At 35.9% G+C, this 6,694-nt stretch overlaps 1 protein-coding gene across 3 annotated transcripts in view; it reads left to right on the top strand.

The window, feature by feature from the left end:
* Positions 1-5,985: 5,985 nt before the first annotated feature.
* The window catches only part of LOC139938174 (dynein axonemal heavy chain 6-like), a 98,724-nt gene continuing 98,015 nt past the window's right edge, over positions 5,986-6,694 (top strand). For all 3 annotated transcript variants that reach the window (XM_071933575.1, XM_071933584.1, XM_071933568.1), the window contains exon 1: positions 5,986-6,122. The gene's annotated coding sequence lies outside the window, so the exon portion shown is untranslated. The remainder of the gene's footprint in view (positions 6,123-6,694) is intronic.

Genomic DNA, 6,694 nt, shown 5'->3' with positions numbered 1-6,694 from the left:
TTATTTTGAATAAATTGAAGACAACTGCTAACTGGCTACACATAGAGTCATACCATGGTCATCTCATAGTCTGTTTTTAACACAAAGTCTCGAGATAGTCACTTAACAGATGTTTCTGCAAGTATGGCTTCACTGGAACACCACACTTCTTGTGATAAATAATAATTGGTAAATAATAATGATCAACATTAACCGTCGACTTGTCTTGGCCATCCGTCGAGTTGTCTCAAAGTCGAGTTGTCCTAACCGTCGAGTTGTCCGAACCGTCGAGTTGTCTGAACCGTCGAGTTGTCCGAACGGACGAGTTGTCCGACGGACGAGTTGTCTGACATTCTGCATGCCTGTGGCTCTAACACGATGTACTTGTGCCCTTCGCAATTCAGCTTCTCAGCTGCAATTAAGAAAGATTAGCCTCCCAAATTATGACACTATTTGACTAACTGTTAATCTATTCCTGTGTCATCTCCACACTGCATAATGAAATTCTAACCACAGATTCATGGGTTACTATAGTTTGTTGAGAGCACAATGAGTAAACAAATACTTTTCGCCCATTTTTTGTATTACTTAAGCCCAATTTTATTGATCTGCTCGAATTCACTTAAAGCACAAAAAGAAGCTATGCACAAATCAACTTTGAGGTTACCCGCCAAACATATGCCAGGGCCCCATTTCATAAAGCCTGTAAGCACAAAAATTTGCTTAGCATGAAACTTTTTCCTTGATAAAAACAAGATTACCAACCAAATTTTAATTTGTCGCATATTGCTTGTTACTAGCATTCAGCTGTTGTTTGCTTATCCTGAAAATCACGTGAACATTTTGTTGGTAATCCTGTTTTTATTAAGGGAGAAATTTCATGCTAAGCAAATTTGTGTGCTTACAGGCTGTATGAAATTGGGCCCTGCTATGACTGGTGTCCTGCCTGTTTGACTCAACATAAAATTATTCAGCAAAATTTTCTGCTGAACTAAGTCTATGAAGTTGGGCTCTTACCATAACATGTTGAAAGTGCACATTTTGTGACTTGTTTTTATTATTGCATTTTGATCTTTCATCCACTATCTATACACACTGATCTTTTTACATTGCTGTTGTTTGTCAACATTGAGTCAATTTGATGTCATTATACAGGAAGAGCACCTTTTTACTATAAAATGCAATAATCCATTTGTGAGTTATGTTTGAATGTTTGGTACAGTGACTTGCAGGGATGGTAAATTTCAGACTTTTTTGGAAGAGACTGTGAAAGTCTCCAGTATATTCGAACATTGGGACTCTTAAGGGCGAGTTTGTTTCCAAAATGTTTGGTTATGTCCGAGACTTGCACAGTCTATTCAGACTTGTTTGAAATTTTTGCCTTGTGAAACAAATGCAGTAATTTTTTCTCTAAAATTGTTCTCTTTGATTTCTATTCCTCATTCCTTGTTATACGTAACCCTCCTGCCGACGATCGGCAGGAGGGTTACGTTACTGCAACTAGTTATAACCCTGGAGGGTTGAGATGCATCCTGACATGTTTAATGATCCTTATTACAGACCTTATTAACAGCAATGATTCTCATTCCAATAACTTCCAAATGTTGAATTCCTCAAACTATCTAGTACTATGTGCTTCATCTGATGTTCCGTGCCAAGCTGTTTGCATAGCAACCTCCAGATCAGCAATGACTGGTTTCCTTGTGCCATACATTTCTTTGAAAATAGTGTTTGGGTTACCGTCTCTTTAAAAGCAGTGGAAACTATTGGTAAATACTCAAAATAAATATTAGCATTGAACCTTTCTTGGTGATGAGTAATGGGGAGAGGTTGATGGTACATTGTGAGAAACAGCACCCTCTGAAGTGCCATAGTTTTCGAGAATGAAGTAATTTTCCATGAATTTGATTTTGAGACCTCAGATTTAGAACTTGAGGTCTCAAAATCAACCATCTAAACGCACACAACTTCGTGTGACAAGAGTGTTTTTTTCTTTCATTATTATCTCGCAAGTTTAATGACCGATTGAGCAAAATTTTTCACAGGTTTGTTATTTTATGCATATATTGAGATACACCAACTGTGAAGGCTTGGCTTTGAAAATTACCAATGGTGTCCTCTGCCTTTAACTTTGCGACAGCTTGCCCCCAACCATGTGACAAAACAACAGTGGATTTAGTCATTAGGAATTCAAATTTAGCATTCACTTGTAACCAAGGAAGGCATTGTACCATACATCATTCAAATCTTACCCGCAAGTAGCATATTTTAAACCAAATTTATTGTGTAATTTATCCAACATGTTAAACAGCTGCAATGTTGTATTTGTTGTTGTTATTTACTGCCAAATCAATAGTAAGATGATAAATGGAGTGTGGCATGTTTGCCTCAGTAATCAATTTGAAACATTTTATGAAAAGATCTAAAAGAAAGTACTGACTTTCTAAATGATTTATATTTGTGGCTGAAACTTTTTATGGGGTTTGGCTATCTGTAAATCTTTGGACGTTATTATTAAATGTAGAATTTATATAAATGTTGCCAAAAGTCTACATACACTTGGTAATTAATAAAAAAGAAACTAAAGGAAAGTATACCAAAACAATACCACAGGGATTTTTGAAAATGGTCCTTGTATATTTAGATTCATGACTAGCCTCCGACCAGAATTGAACTGTACCATGAGCTTAGTTCTAATACGGACTATATCTAATTCTGATTTAAGTATAAACATAATTTTGGGTTTTCTGGTCCAGAAAAGCACATTACTATATTTAAAAAAGTTGATGTTCATTGAAAATGTTAAAATTACAGGCATTTGTTGTTGAACATACTTTTTAGTTGCTAAAGTTTTGTTGAAAAGGAGAATTTTGAATCTATGAGCAAGTTTGACTGCAAACAAAGTAGGTAGGCCTATATTCACCCCTCAACTTTACTGAAGTTGCTCATTTGAGACGTTTGTAAAGAACATAAGAAATGACGGTGACTGTACTACATGTATTTCTGTCAACCCTATGTTTCGAGAAAAAAGCTTGTTATTTGCACGCTCATGTTAGAGTTAGGGTTAGGATTAGGAAACTAATACATTAGGAATCCGAGCATAGTGATTTCGGAACATAGGGGTGTCGGAACACAGGTGTGTAACCGTAATAATGCAATGATGTTACCACCGCCGAATTTCATAGCGCTGTTTAACGGTAAGCAAATTTGTGTGCTTACTGTAGCTGAAAAAATTGCCAATGTGTAATCGAACTTCACAGGTCAGCAGAAAAAATAAGGCGGCCATCTTGTGCGTTCACCATGGATTTGCATTGTGGCGTCATTGATTTTCACTCAGTAAGCACCGGAAGGTTAGCATGCCTTTTTTTGTGCTTATGGTCAGCAGCGCTATGAAATGGAAATCGTACAGTAATCAGCCATTAAAGGAACACGTTGCCTTGGATCGGACGAGTTGGTCAAAACAAAAGCATTTGTAACCGTTTTTTATAAAATGCATATGGTTGGAAAAATGTTTTAAAAGTAGAATACAATGATCCACACAAGTTTGCCTCGAAATTGCGTGGTTTTCCTTCTACTGTGCGAACTAACATGGTCGGCCATTTATGGGAGTCAAAATTTTGACCCCCATAAATGGCCGACGTGTTAGTCGACGAGGTAAAAGGAAAACCACGCAATTTCGAGGCATGTTTGTGTGGATCATTGTATTCTACTTTCACAACATCTTTCTACCCATATGCATTTTATAAAAAACGGTTACAAACGCTTTTCAAAGACCAACTCGACCGATCCAAGGCAACGTGTTCCTTTAAGCAGCTCTATGAAATCGGGCCCACATCATTGGCGCACCAAACCGCGCCAGTTTTTTAGTCTGTACATGCGAGTAAACATAATTCTGTAAGTGTAATTTGACACATTTATCTTAGATGCGGGTAGGTACTTGGCTTCTATTTTTAGCATTAGTGTGGAGTGCTTTGTTTGCATTGATTAGTCAGACAGGCTAGTTGGTTCGCAAGCTTGTTCATGGGACCTGAATGTTATGTTCAAGCAAACGTTTACATGTTGCTGTTAGAAGTACAGGTGTAGTGTTATAATTCGTACAGATCCTCACATGTTTTGAATAGTATTTGGTCCTAGCATACCGCTGTTCAGACAAAACGTCGGCTTTCATAAGATTTTGTTAGTCACTCCTGCTGCACAGACAATGCAAAACACAGCATTTGAGAGCAAAAATGACACATCACTAAAAGGAGATGCAAGCAGTTCATTGAATATTTAAAAAAATTGTATTTTTGCACTTATTAATTTTTTTTTCTGATTTTGCCGAATGCGATACAAATTTTTACGTAACAAATTTGCAACGAATAAATCGCAACATTCGCAGCGAAAACAGAGCTGCTTCGCCCTAGAAAAAAGTATGAATAGGGCTTCACTGTGGACATCAAGGAAGGTTGACATGCACGTAAACAAGCGTACTTTGAAATTGGAACAGTAACAGTAATGAAAAACTGGTAATTGTGGTATGGTTATTTTTAGTTGTCGTAAGTGGAATGAAAGTATTATTATTTTGTTTTGTTACTTTTTCTTTGAGATTTGACGTAGTTAAGTAGATTCATTGATTTGCAAACTTGTTTAATTTATTTACGGTGGTTCACCAATGCGTGCTCAAATTATGTTTTGTTTTAAGAAGTCATGATGATGGACATCTAGTAATTTATTTCACAACGACAAATAAATTCCATTAACTCAATGTATAGCTTTCCTTGGTGAAATAGCAGATTAGGGTATTTATTGTATACTATATGTAAATATATTTAAATATGACACAATTTTATATGACTGTAATATATCAAAGACTTCAGGTGTTGAAATAAACATAAAGCACATGAATGCTTCAATACACTACCAGCAAGTTGTATTAAAATTGCCTTTCTTTCACCAACATTTCAACTGAATTTTGTTTATTTTTTTGTTTATTTATTTTCTTCTGATTTGTGAAGTGTGAAACACAAACCGCAGGAAAATCAACACAGGTCTGTGTTGCAAAAGCTATGTGGTAATTCCTTTTTGTTTTGTAGGCCCTTCACTTAAAATATTCTTCGACTTTACCATTAGAGAATGGTAAATACTTGAAACACAATATGAACTACACACCTCCACACAGATTTTGTTTTACAGTGTTGAAGAATAGGAAATATGGATTTTCCTTAAATCCAACACTTTACACAGAGTGTGTGAATCCACACTGTTTTTCTAGACCCAGTAACTGGGGTGCTGTATTTCTTTTTTTCGAAATTGTGACATCGGTCATGGTTGACCGATAATGTCAAAATTTTGAGAGAAAAAAAAAAGGAATATAGCACCCCAGTTACTGGGTCTACCGTTTTTCTACAATCTCCCAGAAGTGTATTATAAATATAATTATGTTTGTAACAAATATAAACCCATAGTTATTGTGGCAGTCAAAAGAGGTTTTCAGATCATCTGGTAATGGGCATCAAGTTCAAATTAATATTTCACCTTTTAAAAATATTTTAGGGACATGACATACTGAGCAGGGTAGTAAGGCCTTCGGGACACTGACAATTTGCCAAGGTTTGAGGAAAAGTTAATGACCCACATTAACAAGTTAATTAGACTGCAACAAGTGAAACTATTTCGGGATAACTTTCCGTATGGCGCCACCACTTTTTCACTCATTTTTACAAAGAGGGATATCTCATTAAGGTAAATTAGATACTATATTATTCCATATCGAATGAAAGATTGGTGGCGCCATACGGAAACTTTTCCCTATTTCGGATTTAACCACGAAAACAATTAGACATCTGGGTTTTATTATTGTACTTTCCATTTTTTATTTTTTTCCCACGACTCTTACCGCAAAACATACACACATACAATGGTCCTGAACGAGCGTAGAAAAATAAACATTATTTCCGCTATCAGATACGGGCCATTTCGCAAAGCATGCTGGTCAATAGTTGTCATGAGAAATAAAGATGGCGGTCTAAACATTCGGAATCAAAAAAGTAAAAAGTTGGTAAAAAGTTACGTCAAAATTGGACAAGGAGTGTTGTTTTTTTCTTCCATAAGAGTAACTTCTTCGAGATGTACTCACGGAGAGGAATTTTGCCAGTATTCAGGTAAGGTTGTTTGTTAACGGGAAAGGGATGCAGAACAACGGCAAAAAAACTTAAAAAGTGACCGGTTGTGATTGTCAACCAGTCAACCGACAGACGTTGTTGCACTGCTAAAATTGCACTGGCAGGGTTTAATATCCGGGTGAACGGATATTAGCGTTTTTTTTTTTATTATTACCATTTCTTTTACTATACATTACATTATCCATGATCGAGTTGTTGCTGGGATAACTTTCCGTATGGCGCCACCACTTTTTCACTCATTTTTACAAAAAGGGATATATCAATCAGGTAAATTAGATACTATATTATTTTATTTCGAATGAAAAAGTGGTGGCGCCATACGGAAACTTTTCCTGTTGCTGTTGTATTTTATTAAAAAGTAAGGCTAATTTAAAGTAAACAAAATTAAATATTCTAATTAATTGAGCTGTAGGCTAGGCGTAGCCCGTAGGCGTAGGCGTAGCCCGTAGGCCCCTATATGTTTATTATGTATCTATAATTATAATATTTAATTTTTAAATAATGTTTTGATGTTTTAATCGGTTTTTTTAAAACCTGCTTTATGTAAAAGT

This window comes from Asterias amurensis, chromosome 1 (assembly GCF_032118995.1).
Source record: "Asterias amurensis chromosome 1, ASM3211899v1".
Taxonomy (NCBI): domain Eukaryota; kingdom Metazoa; phylum Echinodermata; class Asteroidea; order Forcipulatida; family Asteriidae; genus Asterias; species Asterias amurensis.
The sequence above is the reverse complement of the archived record's forward strand: the minus strand, read 5'-3'. Positions and strand labels throughout refer to the sequence as shown.